This window comes from Chlorocebus sabaeus, chromosome 1, assembly GCF_047675955.1.
Source record: "Chlorocebus sabaeus isolate Y175 chromosome 1, mChlSab1.0.hap1, whole genome shotgun sequence".
In the NCBI taxonomy this organism is placed as follows: domain Eukaryota; kingdom Metazoa; phylum Chordata; class Mammalia; order Primates; family Cercopithecidae; genus Chlorocebus; species Chlorocebus sabaeus.
Window position 1 is genome coordinate 55,981,403 of NC_132904.1, and position 25,481 is coordinate 56,006,883.

Sequence of the window (25,481 nt, forward strand, 5' to 3'; positions counted from 1 at the left end):
TAATGCCCTTAGTAGCAGCGCTCTAGTTAGAGTGTCTTTGTTTTCTTCACTCTTTAATCACTTGACATTTCTGGAAAAAAAAAATGATCAAAATGCTTGTTGGCTAACCACTATTAATATGTTTATATGGGTCATATATTCCAAAGAGATCTCTTTTTGCCTTTTCTTTGGTTTTATGTGTAGTTATCCCAAATGAAAACAACAACAAAATGTGTTCTGTATTCTAAGAGCTGTTCAGGTGCCCACCTGGGTGAGCAGATGATTTAAAACTGAATTAGCTTTTTGAATTCTGAGCAAGTAACTCTGTGCAAGTGACTATAAAGAATGCGCCTTTAGATAAGATTGAGAATGTTTATTTTAAAAAATAATCTTTAAAAATTGTTTGATTGATTGAGACAGACTCTCACTCTGTCGTCCAGGCTGGAGTGCAGTGGTGCAATCACAGCTCACTACAGTCTCAACCTTCTAGGCTCAAGAGATCCTCCCACCTCAGCCTCCCAAGTAGCTGGGACCACAGGCATGCAGCACTATGCCTGGCTAATTTTTGTATTTTTTCTAGAGACAGGACCCTGCTGTGTTGCATAGGCTGATCTCCAACTCCTGGGCTCAAGCAGTCTACTCACCTTGGCCTCCCAAAGTGCTGGGACCACAGGCATGAACCACGGTGCCCAACCAAAAAATGATAATATTTTAAAATTAAAAATAACCATAGATGCATTTTGAAACTTATGTAGTATTTTTCTAGTGGGTTTCTGGTTACATACTATGATTAATGATTACATAGTCAAATATTTATACTGTATGTTCACCTGAAATTATTGTAATTCAACAGCTATTTATTAACAGCTATTTGCTAGAGGTTAAAGATGGAGCTTATACTGATAGATAAATAACCGATGCTTTCAAGAGGCTGACAATCTGGCAGTCAGCAGATTGGCTCATGGTGAGCAATGCTTATGAACAACTGTTATGGGCTATGAACTGAGCCTTGGGTGCCAAGGGAGAGAGTAATCTATTCTGCCAAGGAGTAGGAAGAAGTTGGAGAAGGCTTTGTTAAAAAGGTGACATTTGAGTTGGGCCCATCAGAGATGTTACCTTTCATAATATTTTCTGGGAAATGACAAGTTGTTTATGAGATTGGAGCATAGGATGCCGGAAGCTAGCAATGTAATGTAAAGTTTGAGGTGTCTGTGGAACATCCAGGTGCAGATATCCACAAGGTAATTGGAAGTTCAGGTCTAGAAATTAAAAGAGAGAAGTCAGAGCTAGAGATAATAGTTTGGCAATATCAGCTAAATTTAATTGAAACCATGCAAATAGATAAGATGCCCAGGATGGGCTGTGTAGAAGAGAGCCAAGAAAAAAAATTCCAATTAAAGAGTATACAGAGAAGGAGATAGTAAATGAAAGACAGTGAAAAAGAGTGGTCATAGAGACAGGAGTTTATAGAGATATTAAGAGAATAGAGAAGTTAAGTAAGATATTAAGAGAATAGAGAAGTTAAGTAAGAAGCTCAAGATACTCTAGAGAAAAGGAACAACAAGAACAAGACTGGCTGGGCATGTTGGCTCATTTCTGTAATCCCAGCACTTTGGGAGGCCAAGGTGGGTGGATCACTTGAGGTCAGAAGTTCGAGACCAGCCTGGCCAATGTGGTGAAATCCTGTCTCTACTAAAAATACAAAAATTAGCCAAGTTTGGTGGCGGGCGCCTGTTAATCCCAGCTACTCAGGAGGCTGAGGCACAAGAATCGCTTGAACCCGGGAGGCAGAGGTTGCAGTGGGCTGAGATCATGCCACTGCACTCCAGCCTGGGTAACAGAGTAAGACTATCTCAAAAACAAACAAACAAAAAGAACAAGACATTTTGGAAAGTAAAAATATCATAGTTTAAATTTTAAAAATTGATAGAAGAATTAGAAGAAAAAATTTACAAAATTTCCCATAAAGTAGAACAAAAAGACAGTAAGATGGACAATTAGGAGATCAATCAAAGAGGTCCAACATAGAAGTCATAGAAGTTGTAGAAAGAGAAATTTGAGAAATTGTATGGGATGAAATTATTAAAGGAACAGTACAGGAACATTTCCTGGAACTATAGAACATGAGCCTCCAGATTAAAAAGGCCTACCAAGTGCCTTAGAACAATGTTTGAAAAAGTACCCATACTAAGGCACATCACTATGAATTTTCAGGAAAAGATCCTACAAGCCTCCAAAGACAAAAAAACAAAAAAACAAAAAAAACATTATATTTCCCAGCTGGTAAAAAAAATTTACCTCTTCTGCAGCCTTTCACAGAAAACCACTGGAGGGGGTACTCACAAAAATGAAAGGGAAGAACAGGAAAGAGGAAGACATGAGATGAAGGAAACAGGAGATTCAACATAGGTAAGGGTCATTCTTCAAAAGAAGTAGAGTGAGCATGCTTCTGAGACAGGAGATGGGGGAATGAAGATACATTTGGACATGGTAGGGGAAAGTTGAGGGAATTTACACTTCTCCTTTCTCAGTGGTGAAGGCAAGGTTACCTCCTGAGAGTGAGTAGTTGGAAGTTTTGGGAACAGAGAGACTTGGCACAGTTGCTGTGGGGAACAAGAAGAGGATCGAAATCACTAGGAATAAAAGGATTGTTGAGCAGTATTCAGTATTGGGAGGAGGTTTGTAGTGAAGCCTGTTAATTTTATTTATTATTATTTATTAGTTTTATTTATTATTATTGCTACCTCCAGGAGATAACACGCATGATCATAGCCTCTGTGACCTCGAACTCCTAGCCTCAAGCTATCCTCCTGCTTCAAGGCTTGTCCATTTTAGAAATGAAGATAGTTTTTCTGTCAGTCAGCTTTAGTGCTATTTATTGGAGATCACTTTCTCTTGAGATGCTCTGAAGATGCATTTTGCAACACAAACTGAATTATTGTCAGAAAACGATTTATTTCTTCACAGTATTGAAAACTCTGTTCTGGAAAGCTGAGACTCTTAGCAATTACATATAATAAATCACATTTGGTAGTAAAAACTACACACACACACACACAGACACACACACACACACAGAGTTCAAAGTGACAGTTACAATGCATCTGTAACCTAGGCTTTTTGAGCTCTTAAATATTTTGGCTCTTCAAGTCTTGATTAGTTGAAAGTTGACTGATGAGTACCTAGGAGGAAGGAATTAAGAACAGCACAGAATGCCAATTATCCTAAAAGAAAAGGAAAAAGGAAGCAAAGAAGGAAAGGAGATGTAACAGTTTGGCCTTCCAGGAGACTGAAGATGGCTCTGTCCTTTGTCTGTGGTATGTCAACCATGGTCCCCAGCATAATGGAAATGTTGGGGTAGGCTGCTGCTTAGTTAGTAATAGAGTAGATGCCTGAAAACTACCACCACCATTCTATTGGTACCTAAATGTTCAAAGTAATAACTCTGGTTGTACAAATGTTAATGTGACTAACCTTTTCATAACTTACTATTTCAGTCGAAACTCCCTAAGCATTTATCATTCCATTATTTTATTAGAATGTTTATTTGAATTCACTAAGTATGTGAATTTGGTCATCTCTGAACTTGACATCTCCTCCTTGCCTCTAACCTCTAGTCTAGAATTTCCCATAATTTTTTTTTCAATCATATGTGCCTAGCATAAAGACTCTGATTCAGGATACCTGGAGATGTCTTGGACCAGAGCATTGTGTTTTGAAAAGCTTCCCAGGTGATTTTTTTTCTCCAGAGGACAAATATTTTATTATTTAAAGAATTTATAAAGGAATTGGAAGATGACTACAGTTCTCTTTGGCTGATTTTTGACATGCAGCAAAGGTTAAGAGCTATTTTTGTTTCTAGAGTTATTTTCCTCAAATGCACATCATATCACTGTTCTCAAAAATATTGTCTCCCCACATCCTTCAGAATCAAATTCAAATTCCTTCATATTGCCTTCATGGCCTTCCTAGATCTGATCCTGTATCAGTCAGGAGGAGCTAAGCTTATGCTGCAATAACAGCTTCTCACATTTCAGTGGCTTAAGACAATGAGGATATTTTGTACATATCCAGCACGGCCAGCATGGATCAGTAGGGAGATACTGGTTTATTCAGGGAACCAGTCCGCTACAGTCTTACATGGCTTTGGGTTTATGTGGCAGAGAAGAGAGGCATGGACATCTCTCACCCCTTCTTCAATGCTGTGGCCTGGAAGTGACGTGTGTCACTTCTGCTCACAGCCTCTTGGCTAGACAAGGGTTGGACAGTCACACGGCCCAGCCTAACTGCACAGTGACTGGGATGGTAGACTTCTTTCGACTGGGAAGTATAACAGTGAGCACTAGTGAGTCTACCTTTTTTTTTTTTTTTTTTTTTTTTTTTTTGAGACGGAGCCTCGTTCTGTCGCCCAGGCTGGAGTGCAGTGGCTCTATCTTGGCTCACTGCAAGCTCCGCCTCCCGGGTTCATGCCATTTTCCTGCCTCAGCCTCCTGAGTAGCTGGGACTATAGGCGCCCGCCACCACGCCTGGCTAATTTTTTGTATTTTTAGTAGGGATGGGGTTTCACCATGTTAGCCAGGATGGTCTGGATCTCCTGACCTCGTGATCTGCCCACCTCGGCCTCCCAAAGTGCTGGGATTACAGGCGTGAGCCACCGCGCCCAGCCAAGTCTACCTTTTAAAAAAATGTTTGAGGTGAAATTTATACAACATAAAACCTAACCATTTTAAAGTGTATAATTCAGTGACATTAATTATAGTCACAATATTGTGCAATCATCACTTCTAGTTCCAAAACATTTTCACCACTCTCAGGGAGATCCCATACCCACTAAGCAGTTACTTCCCATTTCTTTCTCCCCCCGAGCCCTGGCAACCACTTATCTGCTGTCTCTATGGATTGATGGAAAATCATACAATATGTGACTTTCTGTGTCTGGCTTCTTTCACTTAGCATAATGTTTTCAAGGCTCACTCACACTGCATGTATCAGAATGTTATTCCTTTTTATGGTGGAATAATATCCCACTGTATAGATACACCACATTTAAAAAATCCATTCCTGGCTGGGCGTGGTGGCTCACACCTGTAATCCCAGCACTTTGGGAGGTTGAGGACACCTGAGGTCAGGATTTCAAGACCAGCCTGGCCAACATGGTGAAACCCCATCTCTATAAAAATACAAAAATTAGCCGGTCGTGATGGTGGGGGCCTGTAGTCCCACCTATTTGGGAGGCTGAGACAGGAGAATTGCTTGAACCCTGGAGGTGGAGGTTGCAGTGAGCCAAGATTGCGCCACTCCAACCTGGGTAACTAAGTGAGACTCTGTCTCAAAAAAAAAAAAAAAAAAAAAAAAAATTTTCATTCAATTGTTGATGGACACGATTATTTCTACCTTTGGTCCTGTATATAGTGCTGCTATGAACTTTTGTGTACAAGTATTTGAACACCTGTTTTCAGTTCTGTTGGGTATATATCCAGGAGTGGAATTGCTGGTCATATGGTAATTCTATGTTTAACTTTTTGGGGAACCACCAAACTGTTTCCCACTTAATTTACATTTTTAACTTCCTACTTCAGTCAAATGAGGACCAGTCACTGTTCTTACAGCTAGTTTCTCATTTTCATGGCTTAGGAAATTCCTTTGGTTTAAAATGTTCTCCCTTTCTTTTCTATTGATTGAAATAAAAATTCTGACATTCATTGAAGGTTCAGTTCCAACCCTCTTTCTCTAAATTCTAGTAAGAATCTCTACTACTTCTGCACATTCCCATATTTCCTCCTCTTTATCTCTTGTGTGCTATTATTTTTGAGTAGTTGCTAATTAATGCCTTTATCACTAGATTTTAAATTTGCTTACACAACTTATTTCTCTTTTATTCCCCCCAGTGTCAAAAACAGTCTTTTGCAGATGTTTAATAAGTGCTTACTGAATGAATAAACAAATGAATAAGGAGCTATGGATACAATCATGATTTTTTTGCGGGGGGAACTACGGATTTTTGTTTTGCCAGTAAGATGGAGAATGACAAGATGATATTACATTTCACAATTCTGGTTTCAGGGATGCATGTTGGGTAAAATTCAGTGAATTCAGTGACAAATATAAATCATTATTTCATCTGGAGATAATTCATTAAATCTAAGACTGATACCATTAGAACAAAGATTGGTAACTAGTGTTTCAAATGAGTAAGTTTTTGGACTTTAATTTCTTCCAATAAATAATTATCTCCAGGCTGGTTCAAGTGCGGTGATGTTTACAACTAATTGATGACAACCAGTTACAGATTTCTTTGTCCCTTCTCCGCTCCCACTGCTTCATTTGACTAGTGTTAAAAAACAAAAACAAAAAACAAAAAACAAAAAACGGCAGGCGCGGTGGCTCACACCTGTAATCCCAACACTTTGGGAGGCCGAGGCGGGCGGATCACAAGGTTAGGAGATCGAGACCATCCTGGCTAACACGGTGAAACCCCATCTCTACTAAAAATATTTTAAAAAATTAGCCAGGCGTGGTGGTGGGCACCTGTAGTCCCAGCTACTCAGGGGGCTGAGGCAGAAGAATGGTGTGAACCTGGGAGGCGGAGCTTGCAGTGGGCTGAGATCCGTCTCAAAAAAAAAAAAAAAAAAAAAAAAAAAAGGACGACTTAGCAAGACAGAGGAGCGAGGGGACCATCCAGGTTGGATGAACCTTTCTGAGCTTCTTCTTGTCTCCTGTCCATCTAAAGGCCACCTGGCATCTCATTTCATTTACTCTCATATCCAGCCTGCCCACCATCAGCAGTCAAGTTGCTTTATTACTTTCTTCTTTTTTTTTTTTTGAGACAGAATCTTGCTCTGTTGCCCAGGCTGGTGTGCAGTGGCACAATCTTGGCTCACTGCAACCTCCGCCTCCGGGGTTCAAGCAATTCTCCCTGCCTCAGCCTCCTGAGTAACTAGGATTACAGGTGCTCGCTACCTTTTTAGAAGAGACGGGGTTTTACCATATTGGCCAGGCTGGTCTTGAACTCCTGACCTCAGGTGATCTGCCCACCTTGGCCTCCCAAAGTGCTGGGATTACAGGCATGAGCCACTGTACTTTGTCTAAATGAGTATTAGATAGCTTGCTATCTGTAATAAAACCCCAAACAACATAACAGGATAAAATAAAATAAATGGATTGGAGTGAACCTTTTTGTGAGCTGATAATAGAAAAAGAACTTTGATTGGATGTATCCTATCTTTTGTACACTTAGTAGGGAGGGAACAAAAGGCACTGCATGGTATCCAAGGCAGGAAATATAATCTACTATTAAAAAAAGACATAAGTAATACAACTCAGATTAGTTATTCCTTATATATTTTAAGAAAATGAATACTTTATTTTTAATTTAAAAATTTTTTTTAATTATTAAAACTTCAGTAATAACACTTGAAGTCCAAATGAGATTTACCAGCTTGACAAGATTAAAGTATATATATGTACTTTAATATAATAGAGATGAGGTCTTGCTATGTTGCCCAGGCTGGCCTTGAACTCCTGGGCTCAAATGATGCTCCTGCCTCGGCCTGTCGAAGTGCTAGGATTACAGGCATGAGCCACCATACCTGGCCTATAGTATATCTTAATTCTTCTCTTAAGATCTTGATTAATAACCCTGTAACTTACGTTAATGATATTAACCAGGAGTACTACATTTAATTTTCTCCTTTAATTCTGTGTAGAGCTAAATAAAATAATAAAACGTTGAATATCTCATGTAATTTATTGAATACTGTACTGCAAGTGAAAAACAGAATGGTGTCTGGGGACTCAAAGTATGCTTTCTACTGAATGAGTATTGGTTTTGCTCCATGGTAAAGTCAAAAGATTGTAAGTTGAACCACCATATATTGGGGATCATTTATATATTCTTTTAAATTGTTTCTGAAGTTTTTACCTGGTGTATATCTTACCTACATATAAAAAAATTTTTTTAGGTCAAAATGTCAGCTAGTGGTGGTGGCTTATGCCTGTAATGCCAGCATTTTGGGAGGCTGAGGTGGCAGGGTCGCTTGAACCCAGGAGTTTGAGACCAGCCTGGGCAACACAGTGAGACTCCTATCTCTACAGAATAGAGATTTTTAAAAATCTCTGTTTTAAAAAGTTAGCTGTGTGTTGTGGCATGTGCTTGTAGTCCCAGCCACTGGGGAGGCTGAGGCGGGAGGCTGCAGTGAACTATGATTGTGCCACTGCACTCCAGCCTGGGCAACAGAGACTCTTTCTCAAAAAAATAAGAATAGTAAAATTTAAAAAAACAAATCACAGTGTCAAAAATTTTTGCATGCAGTTTTGGTTTCTGGGCTTCCTACTCACTGCGATTTAGAAAATTAAGTAGTTTGCTTTTTTTTTCTTTGAGATAGAGTCTCACTCTGTAGCCCAGGCTGGAGTGCAGTTGCACGATCTCGCCTCACTGCAAGCTCCGCCTCCCGGGTTCATGCCATTCTCCTGCCTCAGCCTTCCAAGTAGCTGGGACTACAGGTGCCCACCACCATACCCGGGTAATTTTTTGTATTTTTAGTAGAGATGGGGTTTCACCGTGTTAGCCAGGATGGTCTTGATCTCCTGACCTCGTGATCTGCCCGCCTCGGCCTCCCAAAGTGCTGGGATTATAGGCGTGAGTCACCATGCCCGGCCTAGAACACTTAAAAGTCATCTAGGCCAAACACCTTTCCCAGGTGTCTGCCTTAGAGAAAACTAGTTGTTTGGATCATGAAGCATAAATAAGGTCCCACAGCCCCAACCCCTTTTCTTTGAAACAGGGTCTCACTTTGCCGCCCAGGCTGAAGTGCAGTGGTGCAATCATAGCTCATTGGAGCCACGACCTCCTGGGCTCAAGCAATCCTCTCACCTCAATGTCTTGAGTAGCTGGGACTATAGGTGTACATAAACTACCATGCTCGGCTAATTTTTTTTTTTTTTTTTTAAGACTAGGGTCTCACTATGTTGCTCAGGCTGGTCTCGAACTCGTGAACTCAAGAGGTCCTCCTGCCTTGACCTCCCAAAATGCTGGCATTATAGAAATGAGCCACTGAACCCGACTCTCACTGCCTGTTTAATGAACACATATAATATTACAGGCAGAGTACCTAGGAGGAAAACATTGTGAGTGCTAGACCTGCAAACCTGAAAATCTTCCTAGAAAATCTTAACACTTCTGTCTCTCAAAGGAAAAAACAAAACATGCCAAAGCAAAATTCATGAACCAGAAAACCCAGACAACTCACCATGCTTAAGTGCAGGATTTAAAATAGCAAAAGGAAGTAAAGCTCATCTTTGTGATGTCAAGTTCTATTTTGGTATATAACAAAGTAGTTGAATTATAAGGCTCTCAGAGTTAAAATATTAAACAGACCCTTAGCTATAAGATGTGTTGCCAGGCATCTGTATGGAATATAACCATGTAATCAGGGCATATTGTACTTCTCTGCACAAAGAGAACCAAAGCTACTGCTTCTAAAGATTAGGAAACTTTCATTAGACTGACAGAAGACAGTACAGAGGAAATGGCTTGGGAGTGGAGGAGACATATGAGAGAGGATGAAAGGAACGGTATTCATACTATCCAAATTAGAGCCAGGATGTTTATGCTCAAATCTTGTCTTGGCTCTGTGTTGATGGGACTGAATAATGGAACATGGGAAAGTATATCTCAGACCCCTAAATTAGGCAGTAAATTTACCAAATTCTTCCTACAAGCGCTTCCTATTTTCAGCAGTCTCTGCACATTTCTGAATATATGCTGTGATTAAAGTCCAAAGCTGGCTAATGCTAATGATCCCTTCCTCTTTTTTGTTGCTAGTATCCTCCCATGGCTATTTCATTCTGTTGTTTATAAGTCACATGTCTCTACAACAGGATTGTAACCTCATGAGGAGTGTTTTTATTTATCTTTCATTTATTCAGACAGCATGTATTTACTGTGCGCTTATTTCATGCTGGGCACTGTGCTAGGCAGAGAGGATGTAATTATTAGCAAGACAGGCCAGATTGCTGTCCTCAAAGAGCTTGCTATCTCTTATACATAGTTGACCTTGTTTGTCAAGTGATGTGAACATTAAGTTAATGCAAATTACTATATTACTACTATTTAAAATATAGCATTACCAACATTTCTGATGTCGGTGTCTCTAATAAATATTTGGCCAGTATTAAGATGAACTAATAGTCACATATGTGAAGTTTAGACTCAAGGCTATATTTAGACTATATTTAGACAATTTAAGGCATGTTACTTTTCTTTCTGAGAGAGCAGATCTAATGAAGTTTTTATCCTAAGAATTAAAACAGTTCCATGCATAATTTGCAATGGAATTGGCAAACAAAAAGAACAAGTATTTATATCTCATTATTGCCCTCCTACATTGCTTCAGCATATATAAGACGCAGCAGCAGCAGCAGCTGCCAATGATGAAAATAATTACTGTCCTGGGTCTGAATAGAGAAAATCTTGATGCTATCTGTAGAGTTGTCTTTCCTTACAGATGCTACAAGGAAAACAAGACTTTAGTAGTAGAAGTTCCAATAGTTTTGAAAGTGAGAGACTTAAGAACCTCCTTACAGAGCTCAGAGAGCTGCAGGTAGAATTTACCTGGAGAGTTGCTAAATTCTGTGGCTTGCCTTTACATTCATGAGTTCTCTTGTTCCACATTTGGAGCAGAATCATCCTAATTTGAGATTGGAGAGATTGGAAAAGACTGGAGAGGGCTAAGTTCATCCAAATATGGCCCAGGTCTCCTGAAGGGTTCAAGCACTTCAGTGAACTAGAGTAGAAACTCACTTAGATTGTGAGTTTGGAGTAAAACTTGTTCTGATTAAAGTAAAACGGTTCTGATTTTTGGAGTAAAACCTGTTCTGATTTTTGGCCTTTATGTTTTCCAGTGTGCCTCAACAACAGCTGAAATCTTGGGCTTTCCTAATGTAGAACCAACTCAGCGAGGAACTGATTTATTTTTCATGTGCAGACTGCATCACATCGCATATAAGGCCCTCTGCTAGAAACGCCAAACTGTCCTTTGGCCTCAGTATTTTGGAGACAAGGAGTTAATACTAGTAATTCATGTGTAATATCCGTTTTTGGCAAAGGAACAATAGACTTTATCAGTTTGGTTCTTGCCATTATTTGTGTTCGATCTTGACCAAGTTAAATTATTTCCAGAACGTATCTTATCTATTATTATTATTTTTTTATTATTATTATTTTTAGATGGAGTCTCACTCTGTTGCCTAGGCTGGAACGCAGTGGTGCAGTCTTGGCTTACTGCAAACTTCGCCTCCTGGGTACAAGGGAGTCTCCTGCCTCAAGACTCCCTAGTAGCTGGGATTACAGGCGCCTGCCACCACTTGTGGCTAACTTTTGTATTTTTAGTAGAGATGGGGTTTCACCATGTCGGCCAGGCTGGTCTTGAACTCTTGACCTGAAGTGATCTGCCTACCTTGGCCTCCAAAGTGTTGGGATTACAGGCATGAGCCACTGCACCCAGCCTCAGGATGTATCTTAAACTCATTATCATTATATTTGATGCTTGTCCTGCAGCTGAGTAAATACCTCCTTAGGATATGTGACAATTGAATTGGCTTGGATGTTGGAACGTGTCCTGGCCTTACAGCCTGCTTATGTTCATACACACTGGCTCCTTCGAAATGTAAATTTGTAAAGTCAGTGTAAAACTGAAACTTCAAAAGTCAATTTTCATTGCTGCTCAGTTTTGCATTTCGATATCAAATTTTATTTACAGTGATTTACGTGAGTAAAAAATGGATTACACGGTTTTCTAACATCTCACTAAGTAAGTATGGGTTTGGATCTTAAGTAATTTACATTTTTCTTTTCCAAGTTGATTGTTATACTGGGCTAATGATTTCCTTGAAATTCCACTAATAAATCACAGACTCTCAATGCTGGTATTCCATTGCTTTATTATTAAATGGCACCCTTTTCTAGTTTTTGGTTTTGCAAACCAGTGGAGTATTTAAAGTAAAATTTCAGAATCCCTTTTGGAGCTTTCGGTTGAGACCAGGCTCTTTGGAACCCTAGTGCTTTGGGAGTTCTGCTACTGCTGCAGTACCAAAAGTAGCTTCTTTGAATTTCGTTTGTGTTTTGTAGGGCTCCCCCGAGGCTGAGAACTGGGAGAAGGGAAAGAGCTCATCGGTTTGTTTGAAGGCCGGCGGGCTGTGCAGGCAGCTTTTCCCAGACTCTCCCAGCTCCGGCTTTTCACGCATACCAGAAGAGCCGCTTTTTTCCTCCAGTGATTGAAACCATCTGGACTCCAGGGGGATCACGTGTGTATGAGAAAATGACATAAAGTTTCAGACCCCGTTGTGCTTTGCTCCAGACCCAGACAACTCTTGGTCGGATGGTGCGGAGGTGAGGGCCGTCCAGTCTGGGGGCCAACTTCTCGTCCCTGCTGCCCCCGGCCCCCGCCTCCCTCACCCCTGTCCCCCACCCTCCCTCGCACACTCTCGGCGCGGCTTTCTCGCTCCCTCCGGCGCCTCTGAGCGCTCCCCTCCGCCGGGCTCCAGCAGCCCACCCTCTCTGTCTTGGGTGGAGGCGCACATCCTCCACGCCCCCTCCACGCAAATCTGCGCTCCCTCCCCTCTCTCTCCCTGCAGCCAGGCCGCAGCCCGGGGCGCGGATGCCTGCCCGCCGCCCGCCCTCTCTGCAGGAGGGGCCGCGCGGCTCCCGGCGAGACCCCATCCAGGCGCCGCGCCCGGCCCGGCTAGGGAGCGCAGAGGTAAGCGCCTCCGGGCCGGGTGGCCCCTGTTCCCGCGTGCCGCGCCCGGTCCCGCCCCTGCCCTCCCAGCCCTTTTCCCTCTTCTCCCGACTCCCGGCCCAGGCGGCGGCGTCCAGCTCCGTGAGTACGCGCGTGGGGGCCGCCGCAGGCGCAGAGGAGCGGGGCCGGTACGGTCCGCCCTCCCGGGCGGTCAGGAGCGGTTGGCTCTGTTTTCCGGCCAGGCTGGGGCCGCGCGGTTGGGGGTGGGGAACCTCGCGGCCAGGGTCCGGCGGTGAAGAGCTGCCTGGTGCCGAGCGGAGACCCGACCTCGGGACGCCCTGGGAGCGGGCTCTGCGCACCGCTTCGCCTCTCGGTGGCGGCACTCGAACTCCTACCTGGAGCTGTTGCAGCTTGTATGCAGGCTCCTTGAAGAACGCGCGCGGGCACACAAACATACACACACGCACAACACACACAGACACACACGCGGAACTCAAACAAAGGAAAATTAACTTTGCATGCTATTACTGCAACAAGTTAAGCTATGTTTATTTGTGGATGGTTCACTTTTTGCCCTTGTGCAGACGCGCACTAAGTATTAAAGGGTCCACACTCTAGTCAACGTTTATGGCACCTTATCCAATAATTTAGTAACTGTGAGTATAGAGTTCAAGAGACAGTGTTTTCAAGTGTTTCTGAAGAGGGCTTATTGCATTTTCCTGGGATCTTTATATGAAAGTAGTTGATGATCAATGTGAATAAAATAACTTCTTCAGTGAGAAAATTTGCCTTAGTATTGCCTTAGTCCAGCTCTTGCTTTTATTACCACCCAGGTGTTTCTGCTGTTTGGACAGCAGGGTCTTGGGAATGGCGAAGAGGTCATTATCCCATCTGCAAGACTGTTTTCAGCTACCTCTTAGCTGCACACACTGCAACTGGCCATTTTGGGATGGGGCGGCAGGGTTAAAAACCCAAAGGGCTGCATTGTTTTAATATTTTTCAGAAGGTGAATCCCTTAATTGATTTTTTTTTTTAACCAGAATTAGGGGTTTCTAAAGGATCAGACATAGTCTAGGTTCCAGAAAGCTAATCCAAGATAGAGACTGAATTTTTCGGTCTATCTCCATTGCTGAATTAAGGACCGCACAAAGCCAGAACTCAAGAAGAGCCTGTTGAATGCATGAAATGAAGGCTTCTTAAATTCTGCTGGTCTGGCAGAGAGCTCCTAGGTGACTAACATAGATTTAACCCTCCTTTTTATTTATCTGGCATATTTTTATTTAAAAATTTCTTTTTTTTATTTTGGAGACGGAGTCTCTCTCTGTTGCTGGAGTGCAATGGCGCAATCTCGGCTCCCTGCAACCCCTGCCTCCCGGGTTCAAGTGATTCTCCTGCCTCAGCCTCCTGAGTAACTGGGATTATAGGTGCCTGCCACTATGTCTGGCTAATTTTTGTATTTTTAGTAGAGACAGCGTTCCCCATGTTGGCCAGGCTGGTCTCAAAGTTCTGAGTTGAGGTGATCCACCCGCCTGGGCCTCCCAAAGTGCTAGGATTACAGGCCTGAGCCACTGGGCCCAGGCTATCTGACAAATATTACCTTTGGAAAAAGTCCCCAAGATGTGGGGAAAGAAAAATTGTTTAAGTGTATATATGGGAAGTGTTGTTATCCCTTAACTAGGCCAGAAGGACACCATTTTGGTGGACAACTCCAAGGCAACTCTTACCTTAAAAGTATTTTTTTACTGAACGCTTAGATTGGATTGGCTTGGTAATTAGCGAAACCCTTGGTCTTGTGTTTGTGGACTCCTTGGGGAAAGAGGAGTGACATTTGAGTGAAGGATAATTTCAGATCAATTGGCTTAGAACAGGAGTGTCCAATCTTTTGGCTTCCCCGGGTCGCCCTGGAAGAAGAAGAATCGTTTGGGGCCGCATGTAAAATACACTAATTCTCAGAATAGCTGATGAGGTTTAAAAAAAAATCCCAAAAAAACATAATATTTTTTAAAAGTTTACGAATTTGTGTTGGGCCATACTCAAAGCCATCCAGGGCGGCCCATGGGCCGCAGGTTGGACAAACTTGGCTTAGAATCTAAGAATTGTAAAGCTCAAGGAGAAAATGATTCTGAGGCAGGGAGGTTTCATAGAAGAGGGGAGGGCCTTGAAGCAAAGTGTGCTTCTGAAACTGGTGGAGAGTTGCTGGGGAAAGCTTTCAAGAGAATGGAGAGCAGACCATTTGGACTGGACCTAGAGAGAAAAGTAATAGCGTCTGCTCTATGCCACCTGCCAGCTCTTTCATCCTTCAGTGTTGTGACATAGGTATTGTTGCTCTTGTCTTAAAGATGAGGGAATTCTTGTTTTAAAGATGAGAGAATTCTTATTTTTAAAAAGAGAAGATCAAAAAGATACGTAACTGGCTCAGGATGACACAAGTGGTAAAGTGGCAGAGCTAGAATTCCAATGCTTGGCTCTCAGACTAACGTGGGTGCTTTCACAGCTGCCTTCTCCAGAGAGCAGTGGGAGGTCCCGTGGAAGCCGAACTGTGATCAGCTTCAATTCTGGCTCAAGGGCTAGAATTTTATCCTATAGACATTGTCTAGGTTTTAAAGATTTTTGAGAAAAGAAGCTATGGGTAAAGCAGTGATTTTAGAAGATTAAGGTGACATCTATGTACAGGAATGTGACATGCTCATCACAAGTCATGTGCAAGTCATAATTCCTAATGAGGAGGTTAAAAAAGGGAATGTAGCCAAGATATCTGGGTGTTTCAATTCCTGTCTCACTGTACCCTGCAGTGAGTAGCTTGGTTCACTGGATAAAGAACTAGTTGCAGTGACCATGGGGCCGCTCTGGATCAGAAAAGAGCTGAATCTTACCAGGCACACGCTGAAATGGAATGTGTATATGGATCAATGCCACTGCTGGTTTGTCCTTTATGTTCCCCCATGTTTCGCAATGCTTTGGTTTTTTTCTTTCATGACTACCCTGAGAGGTAGATCAATGTTGTAATTTGTTTAAAAGCTTTTCCTCGCCCTAAACATCTTATGTAAGTTGATGTGCCTTTTCCTCTCATATTCTCTTATTTCTTAAAAATGCTGAATTTTGACCAGGTGCTGTGGCTCACACCTGTAATCCCAGCATTTTGGGAGGCGGAGGCAGGCAGATTGCTTGAGCTCAGGAGTTGGAGACCAGCCTGGGCAACATGGTGAAACCCCGTCTCTACAAAAAATACAAAAGTTAATCATGCATGGTGGCATGTGCCTGTGGTCCCAACTATTCAGGAGGCTAAGGTGGGAGGATCGATCACTTGAGCCCAGGAGGTTAAGGATACAGTAAGTCGTGATCACGCCACTGCACTGCAGCCTGGGTGAACAGCGAGAGCCTGTCTCAAAAAAAAAAAAAAAAAAAAAAAAAAGCTGAATTTTAAAACTTGGTACTAGTAGGGTAAAAGTGAATTTAGATTACCTTTCTTAATTATGAGAAAGATTAACATAAAATGCACATTTATTTCACTTGTTGTTATGGAGGAAAAACAGGAGGCCTTTGTAGAGTTCCTGCATGGGGATTTAGAAGGGATAGGAAAGCCAGGATTTAGAGATGTGCAAAGGCCTTCCTACCCCTCCACATTTCTTACCAGTTAATTGTATTGTTCATGTATACAGCTTAGGGAGCTTACAAGGACACTGGACACCCACATTTATAGCCAGGCCCTTTGATTCTCAGCAGATAATGGGCTCAGGAAGGGCAGCAGTGGGTGGAGACATTTTACTAGAATTAGTCTGCCACTTTAAATACAATCTGGATTTCTTGCTATTTCTTGTGCAACTTGTACGCCATTTCCTCTGAACTTATTAGTGCTCTGGAGACTTGGTTGTTTGGCCAAGGAATATCCCCTAGCAGGAGGGCTCACTAAGGAGGAGCAGCTGACAGGCAGAAAAATTTAGTTGACGTTTGTCAACTAAAGAAGTTTTCTTTTAATTAATGTTAGAGTCACCTGTGTTTTTTTCTCAGATAAAAAATGCGAAATCAAAATATGATCTCAGTTCTCCACACCCATTTTTACCTTTAAGAGCCTCTCACACCTTGGAGAGCTTGCTCTACCAAATGGGGCTTTGATAGGTGAAATTATCACCAGGACCTCTACATGGGTCAGGATATGACTCAGCTTGTGTTTTGGACCTCTGAGGAATGTGACCCCTCTTAGTGTAGGGGATTTGGAGTACAAAAAGCTGGGTTAAAGTTCCAGCTTTGCCATTTATTCAGAAGTTCCTGGAATTTGATGTTTGAGGGATCTCTGAGCTCAGTTTTCCTAGTTCCTTTAGATCAGGGTAATCCCTTAGGGCCAGATAGAGATGGTCACACCCTGATTAGTACCTTGGTTCCTTCTCCCAGTTTGTATTTTGTGTCACCTGAAAGTCATTTTATTTTCTTTGTAGCCTCTGGTTATAGGTTACATGGTCATTCCTCCAGAGAATGGCAAAGCTCATTGCTAGTTGGGGATCATTTGGTATGTCTTCCTGGGAGAATGCCCTTGAGCCTAGTTTTGAGAGTTAGGGCCTCAAGAAGAGACTTTGGCAATGCCCTTATTTAAATGTCGGAAATGTTTGGTTGCATTTTTGATGCATTGCTTGCACAGTTAATGTTTTTATATTTGGTATTTGTCATTTTAATAATTTATTAAACAGGTGATTTAGGTTTTCTAAGATAGCTAACAGCTTAGAAAAATAGGACTCCAGGTCGGGCGCGGTGGCTCACGCCTGTAATCCCAGCACTTTGGGAGGCTGAGGCAGGCGGATCACGAGGTCAGGAGATCAAGACCATCCTGGCTAACACGGTGAAATCCCGTCTCTACTAAAAATACAAAAAATTAGCTGGACATGGTGGCGGGCACCTGTAGTCCCAGCTACTCAGGAGGCTGAGGCAGGAGAATGGCATGAATCCTGGAGGCGGAGCTTGCAGTGAGCTGAGATGTACCACTGCACTCCAGCCTGGGTGACAGAGCAAGACTCCGTCTCAAAAAAAAAAAAAAAAAAAATAGTCTAAATTATTTTTTATTGGGGATGACATTTGGACAATTCCCAGGGACTGGAATATCCCTTTGATACTCAGATATAATCTCCTAGTATGGTAGAACTTTGACTATTTTGACCTCCTCCACCTCCAAATATCCTTAAATCTTTCTGAAGAGATTTAATCTCTCTTAAAGAGATTTCACAATTTCCCTGGGAAACACTTTCTAAGGAAGGTTTCCAGATTGATGATCACAGATTATCTCCTTGTAGTTAGCTTAAGTTTTCTTTTAATGTTTCCTACTTTTACTGTTTTCCTATCCCTCTTCAATGCACAGATGTTCATAGAGTGAACAATTGTCTTTCCTGGACTGTAAAGGCAGTTATCAGATGTACAGACTGTCCCATCTGTACCCATCCTTTCCTTCCCTTCCTCTGGCTAAACAAGCTGAGCTTTCTCTGTTTTCCTTAACAAGTCTCTCTTTTTAGACCTATGATTATACTTGTTGCTTTGTGTTTTGTTTTATGCAGGAAGTTCATATGAGATATGTTGGCAATTAGAGCTTTCAAATTGGAAGGAGCCTTTTGGAGTAAAATATATATATATTTTTCTGTCAGCATAAGTAATTGTGGAATATATGTAAACTCTGGAGATGATCTTTTAAAAAAATTACCACCAAAAGAATTTTACTCAAGTCCTTTAAGGGCTTAAGAAGAATCCAGCCTTGGCAAGATTGCACTAAAAGTAACAGATTAGCCCAATTAAAGGCCTTTGTAGAAGTCTGGGAATCATTTGTTTAAACTGGAATTTAGGATCTCCACGAAAATATGATAGAAATAATCTGCTTAACCCTTTGTTAGTAACATTAGAAATAAGCCCTTTTTTATGGGCCTCTTAATGATAAAAGGTCATAGTAATTAGAATATGCTGGGAATTTGTTCCTGTTTGTTAATGTTTTGGAAGCTCCTTTGAGTAGGCAAGGGTCACTTTCAGTGGCTTTTTTCTTTCTTTGATGTGAAGTTGGGATCTTGGATGTAAACTTAGCCAAGGACAAGTTTGAATCTAGATATTTTTGAATTTTTTCCGTCCTGTTCCATTCTTCCTTTTGGAGGTGGCTAACTAGAGTGGGGTAAAAAGTACCTTTTATCAGAGTCAGTGTCCTGAGACTGTCAAGACACTGGTCTCTGGGAAGTGCTCTGTATTACTATCGTTTATATACTTTTCCTTTCTCGTGTCCTACGGTTTTTGAATATCTCCTGCGTAAAAAGCACTGGGGTGCGTACAGGCATCTCTTTATTCTCTTATTACCTTTCTTCAGTGAATATGCTTAATGTTAGGGGTTTCATGAATCAATGAGTGGATGAAGTTAAGAAATTAGATGGAGGCCGGGCCTGGTGGCTCGCACCTGTAATCCCAGCACTTTGGGAGGCCAAAGTGGGAGGATTGCTTGAGGCCAGGAGTTTGAACCTGCCTGGGCAACACAGTGAGACTCCGTCTCTATGAAAAAAATACAAAAGTTAGCCGAGTGTGATGGTGCGTGTCTGTGGTCCCAGCTAAACGGGGGGCTGAGATGGGATGATTGCTTGAGCCTGGGAGATTAAGGCTGCAGGGAGCCGAGATTGTGTCACTGCACTTCAGCCTGGGCAACAGAGCGAGCCCCTGTCTGAAAATAACAACAACAAAAGAAATTAGATGGGAAATTAGTTTTGGATATGAGTGTTGGGTACCTCCCGATCCAAATATTGCTGTTGGGAAGCAACTGTTTTTACAACACTCTGGTCTCTGGGAGCTGAGATGACCTTTGTTAAGGCTTAATATGTGGGGATATACTTTCTAGTGAGTAAACAGGGCCTAGTCAGTTATTTTTTCTATTAGTCATGTTGGATTACATTTACTGTTGCTGGGAACTCTAGTTAGCATAATATCCCCTTGAATTAGGAAGTGCCACTCAATAGCTCTCTTTCTCCAGGACTGCCTGGAGAAGCTTTTCTTGAAAGTCTGGTCTTGCCTCTTGAGCCAGGGATGGGTGCATTCTAAGTACTTAGACCCAAAAGGCTTCTTCTACTGGGACCAAGTCCCAGGGAAGTTCTCTTGAAAATTGTGTAATTGTATGGGAGGGGAATCAAAGCTTTGTACTTTTCAGTAGTCACTAGAATCTGTACATAGAGACCTGGAGATAAAGAAAACCCAACTTGCAAATGAGTGTTTGGTGCTGTGGGTTAACATGGAAAAATGACAAGATCAAAGTATATTAATTGAATCCTTCATGTCTAGTTAATCAGCAATATCAGTTGTGAGGAATCTGTTTTGCGATTTTTTTCCCCTATTTGTGTATTGACAGGTCACTCTTTTGAATTAGAATAGCACTCAGGATCACAGTGTTTGCATAGAAAGTGGCCTAAGAGGCCGGGTGCAGTGGCTCATGCCTGTAATCCCAGGACTTGGGGAGGCCGAGGCAGGCAGATCACGAGGTCAGGAGATCGAGACCATCCTGGCTAACGCGGTGAAACCCCGTCTCTACTAAAAATACAAAAATATTAGCTGGGCATGGCAGTGTGCGCCTGTAGTCCCAGCCGCTGGGGAGGCTGTGGCAGGAGAATGGCGTGAACCTGGGAGGCGGAGCTTGCAGTGAGCTGAGATCACACCGCTGCACTCCAGCCTGGGTGACAGAGCAAGACTACATCTCAAAAAAAAGGCGTAAGAGTCATGGGACATGGGTAGAGGCCACTTTATATCTTGTTTCAGAGGACCATTTAAAAAAATTTTAAATTAATTAATTAATTAATTTTTTTTTTTTTTTTTTTTTTTTTTTTTGAGACGGAGTCTGGCTCTGTACTCAGGCTGGAGTGCAGTGGCACAATCTCGGCTCACTGCAAGCTCCGCCTCCTGGGTTCACACCATTCTCCTGCCTCAGCCTCCCGAGTATCTGCGACTACAGGCGCACGCCGCCACGCCCGGCTAATTTTTTGTAGTTTTAGTAGAGACGGGGGTTTCACCATGTTAGCCAGGATGGTCTTGAACTCCTGACCTCATGATCCGCCCGCCTCGGCCTCCCAAAGTGCTGGGATTACAGACGTGAGCCACCGCGCCCGACCAATTTATTTATTTTTAGAAACGGGGTCCCCCTATGTTGCCCAGGCAGGTCTCAAACTCCCAGGCTCAAGCGATCCTCCCACCTTTGCCTCCCAAAATGGTAGGATTAAAACCTCCATGAGTAGTTCAGTGATCAGAATTAGCTAGAAATAGCTCTGCCAGAAGATATTGGCAAAGTAACATCTAGCAGCTTTTGTCTGTTTCAGGTTAGGTTTGTGCAAGAAAGCCAATTTGGGAGCAGTATGATGTGCCCAGCTCTGTCTACGTTTGAGTCGCCTACATAGTTCCCATGTATTTGTCACTGTTTCTGGTCCCTGGAGGGCTGGGGTAGATCTCAGGATATGAGGTTCAGGCTTGGTTGAAGCCACGTCAAGAGCTGTGGTCCTGGTGGGTCAGCATTATTTTCCATGGCTTATCACCCAGGCTAGGCACGTGGGAGCATGGGTGGGTAGGACAGGGAAGAAAAACGGAAGACCAGATAGTTCTGTGGAAACTGAATAAAGAAGTGAAAAAGTTGGCCAGGCACTGTGGCACTCGCCTGTAATCCCAGCACTCTGGGAGCCCATGGCATGTGGATATCTTGAGCTCAGGAGTTTGAGACCAGCCTGGGCAACGTGGTAAACCCCCATCTCTACAAAAGTTAGAAAAATTAGCCAGGCGCAATGGCACACACCTGTGGTCCCAGCTACTCAGGAAGCTGAAATGGGAGGATCACCTGAGCCCAAGAGGTTGAGACTGCAGTTAACCGAGACTGTGGCACTGACCTCTAGCCTGGATGACAGACTGAGACCCTGTCTCAAAAAAAAAAAAAAAAAAAAAAACAAAAACAAAAAAAAAGAGTGAAAAAATTAATCTTTTTCCCTTCACTGATTTGGACCTTTGTTCTGTTGGAAACCCTTATCACTTGAGGTCATTTTATTTATGTATTTATTTTTAAATGTTTCATTATTATTATATTTTTAAAATATCTGTTTTTTTTTCAATAGCTTTTGTAGTACAAGTGGTTTTTGATTATATGGATGAATTGTGTCTGAAATTTTAGTGCACCAGTCACCTGAGTAGTGTACATGATACCCAATATGTAGTTTTTTTAATCCTTCATCTCCCCTCCCTCCCTCCCATCCTCCCCATTCTGAGTCTCCACAGTCCATTATACCACTCTATATGCCTTTGCATACCCATAGCTTAGCTACCACCTATAAGTGAGAACATACAGTATTTGGTTTTGCATTCCTGAGTTACTTCACTAAGTTGCTGCAAAAGACATTATTTCATTCTTTTTTTATGACTGAGTAGTCCATGGTGTATATATACCACATTTTTTTTTTTTTTTTTTTTGGGGGGCGGACGGAGTCTCACTCTGTCGCCCAGGCTGGAGTGCAGTGGCGCGATCTCGACTCACTGCAAGCTCCGCCTCCCGGGTTCACGCCGTTCTCCTGCCTCAGCCTCCGAATAGCTGGGATTACAGGCGCAGTACACCACCATGCCCGGCTAAGTTTTTGTCTTTTCAGTAGAGACGGGGTTTCACCGTGTTAGCCAGGATGGTCTCAATCTCCTGACCTCGTGATCCTCTCGCCTCAGCCTCCCAAGTGCTGGGATTACAGGCGTGAGCCACTGCACCCAGCCTATGCCACACTTTTTTTTTTTTTTTTGAGACGGAGTCTTGCTCAGTCGCCTAGGCTGGAGTGCAGTGGTGCGATCTCGGCTCACTGCAAACTCTGCCTCGCGGGTTCACGCCATTCTCCTGCCTCAGCCTCCCAAGTAGCTGGGACTACAGGCGCCCGCCACTACGCCCGGCTAATTTTTTTGGTAGAGACGGGGTTTCACCGTGTTAGCCAGGATGGTCTGGATCTCCTGACCTCATGATCCTCCCGTTTCGGCCTCCCAAAGTGCTGGGATTACAGGCGTGAGCCACCGCGCCCGGCCTATACCACATTTTAAAATCCACTCATTGGTTGATGGGCACTTAGGTTGGTTCCATATCTTTACTGTTGTGAATTGTGCTGTGATAAACATATGTGTGCACGCATCTTTTTGATATAGTGACGCATCCTTTCAGTAGATACCCAGTAGTGCAATTGCTGGATTGAATGGTAGATATACTTTTAGTTATTTGAGACATCTCCATACTGTTTTCCGTAGAGGTTGTACTAATTTATATTCCCACCAGCCGTGCATAAGCGTTTGCTTTTCACCACATCCATGCCAAAATTTATTGTTTTTTTACTTTTTAGTAATGGCTACTCTGGCTGGAGTAAGGTAGAGTATTTCATTGTGGTTTTAATTTGCATCTCCCTGATGATTAGTTATGTCGAGCATTTTTTCATATATTTTGTGCCCATTTGTATATATTCTTTTGAGAAATGTGTATTCATATCATTTGCTCACTTTTTGATGGTATTATTTGTTTTTTTCTTGCTGAATTATTTGAGTTCCTTGCAGATTCCAGGTATTTGTTGTTTGTCAGATGCATAATTTGCAAATATTTTTTCCCATTCTGTGGGTTGTCTGTTCACTCTAATGATTATTTCTTTTGCTGTGCAGAAGCCTTTTAGCTTAATTAGGTCCCATTTATTTATTTATTTTTGTTGTTACATTTGCTTTTGGGGTCTTAGTCATACATTCTTTGCCTCAGCCAATGTCCAGAAGAGTTTTTCCTAGGTTTTCTTTTAGAATGTTTATGGTTTCATGTCTTAGGTCTAAATTTTTGATCCATCTTGAGTTAATTTTTGTATACGGTGAGTGATAGGGATCCAGTTTCATTCTTCTGCACGTGGCTAGCCAGTTTTCCCAGCACCATGTATTGATTAGGGTATCTTTTCCCAGTTTATGTTTTTGTTTGCTTTGTTGAAGATTAGTTGGTTGTAAGTGTTTGGCTTTATTTCTGGGTTCTCTATTCTGTTTCACTGGTCTGTGTATCTACATTTATACCAGTACCATTGCTGTTTTGTTACTCTAGCCTTGCAGTATAAGTCAGGTAACGTGATGTCTCCAGATTTCTTCTTTTTGCTCAGGATTGCTTGCTATTTGGGCTCCTTTTTGGTTCCATATGAATTTTAGGATTGTTTTTTCTAACATTATCAAAAATGATGTTGGTATTTGGATAGGAATTGCATTGACTCTGTAGATTGCTTTGGGTAGTATGGTCATTTTCATAATATTGATTCTTTGATTCCATGAGCATGGGGTGTATTTCCATCTGTTTGTGTCATCTGTGGTTTCTTTCAGCAGCGTTTTGTGGTTCTTTTTGTAGTGCTCTTTCACCTTCTTAGTTAAATATATTCTTAGGTATTTTATTTGTTTTTGAAGGTGTTAAAAAGGATTGAGTTATTGATTTGATTCTTAGCTTGGTGGTTGTTGGTATATAGCAGTGCTACCGATTTGTGTACATTGATTTTGTAACCTGAGACTTTACTGAATTCATTTATCAAATCTAGGAGTCTTTTGGAGGATCTAGGCGTCTTTTAGGGGTTTCTAAGTGTACAATCATATCAGCAAACAGAAATAGTTTGGCTTCCTGTTTTCCAATTTGGATGCCCTTTATTTCTTTCTATTGCTTGATTATTCTGGCTAGGACTTCCTAAGGTCATTTTATAAATGTTCATAGTAACTAGTTGAAGGCACTGAGACTCCTGTACCTTGGTGGGAAGAACCCTGCTGGATGATTTTCTAGGTGTTTATTTGGGTTATGCCCATTTTCTTTCCCACTTTTCTTCCTAAGTTTTGATGCTCCTGTTTTTCTGGGAATATTTTGGCTTCCTTGTTTAGGCTTTTTTAAGGGCTATGGGGAATTCTGGGGACAGGGACTGGTGTGACATGTTGCTAGGTATGGGAAGTTTTTACAGTTTGAGAAATCTCCAGGAAAGAAGAGACAGAAAACTTTGTTCACAAAGCATGTGGACAGGAAGTCAGGTGGGAAAATGGCATGGCAGATGGTGTAACTTCTTTGGTCAACGTGCCTGTCTCTGCCAAGATGGGACTGATGGGGTAGTGGGGGTAGTGGGGCGGTGCTGAAGATATAACTTATAATTCATATAATTCCTTGAAGAGAAGATGATTCTTTTTTTAAAAGGAAGTATAGTGCCTTACATTTATTTCTTTGAAATATACATGATATAATCCATGAATGAGTATTTGCAAAACACGTTAGTGTTTATCTAACCCTATGCCAAGCCTGGTAGTAGATACAACCGAGGAAAAAAAATAACGTAAACTTAGAACATACAATTGTTACCTAAAGAACGATATAAAGCAGTACATCATAAGCTCTAAGTTTTGAGTTATTGGTACACACAGGGGGTTTGGAGCCCCAGACAAGATTTTGGACGTGCAGGCTTATGGCAAATCTTGGGACAAATGGAGGCCTTTTGGAGTGCCAAAGGGCTCAGTCTTCAGCCTGTTTCTTGTCTCTGTCTTCAGTTTTCTTAGGTGATCCCCTGGCTTTGAAGTACTAGCATTCATGGAATGTTTACTCTCTGCCAGAGGCTGTTCTAAGGGTTTTCTGTGCACTAATCGAGCCTTCCAGACGACATTATAATATAGGTACTTTTATTATCCTTGCTTAAAGGTGTAGAAACTCAGGTGAGAGATGGACTTTCTTGAGCTCACACAGCTTATAAGCTGGAGAGCCAGGAAGTGACCTAGGCTAGGGGACCAGCCAAGCCCTCA

General features: G+C 42.1%; 1 protein-coding gene across 3 annotated transcripts in view; it reads left to right on the forward strand.

The window, feature by feature from the left end:
* The first annotated feature begins 12,594 nt into the window (after positions 1-12,594).
* DENND2B (DENN domain containing 2B) overlaps positions 12,595-25,481 on the forward strand; it is a 176,686-nt gene continuing 163,799 nt past the window's right edge. For 2 of the 3 annotated variants that reach the window (XM_037999747.2, XM_008007520.3), the window contains exon 1: positions 12,595-12,734. The gene's annotated coding sequence lies outside the window, so the exon portion shown is untranslated. The remainder of the gene's footprint in view (positions 12,735-25,481) is intronic. The other variant, XM_037999750.2, reaches the window with a different exon arrangement.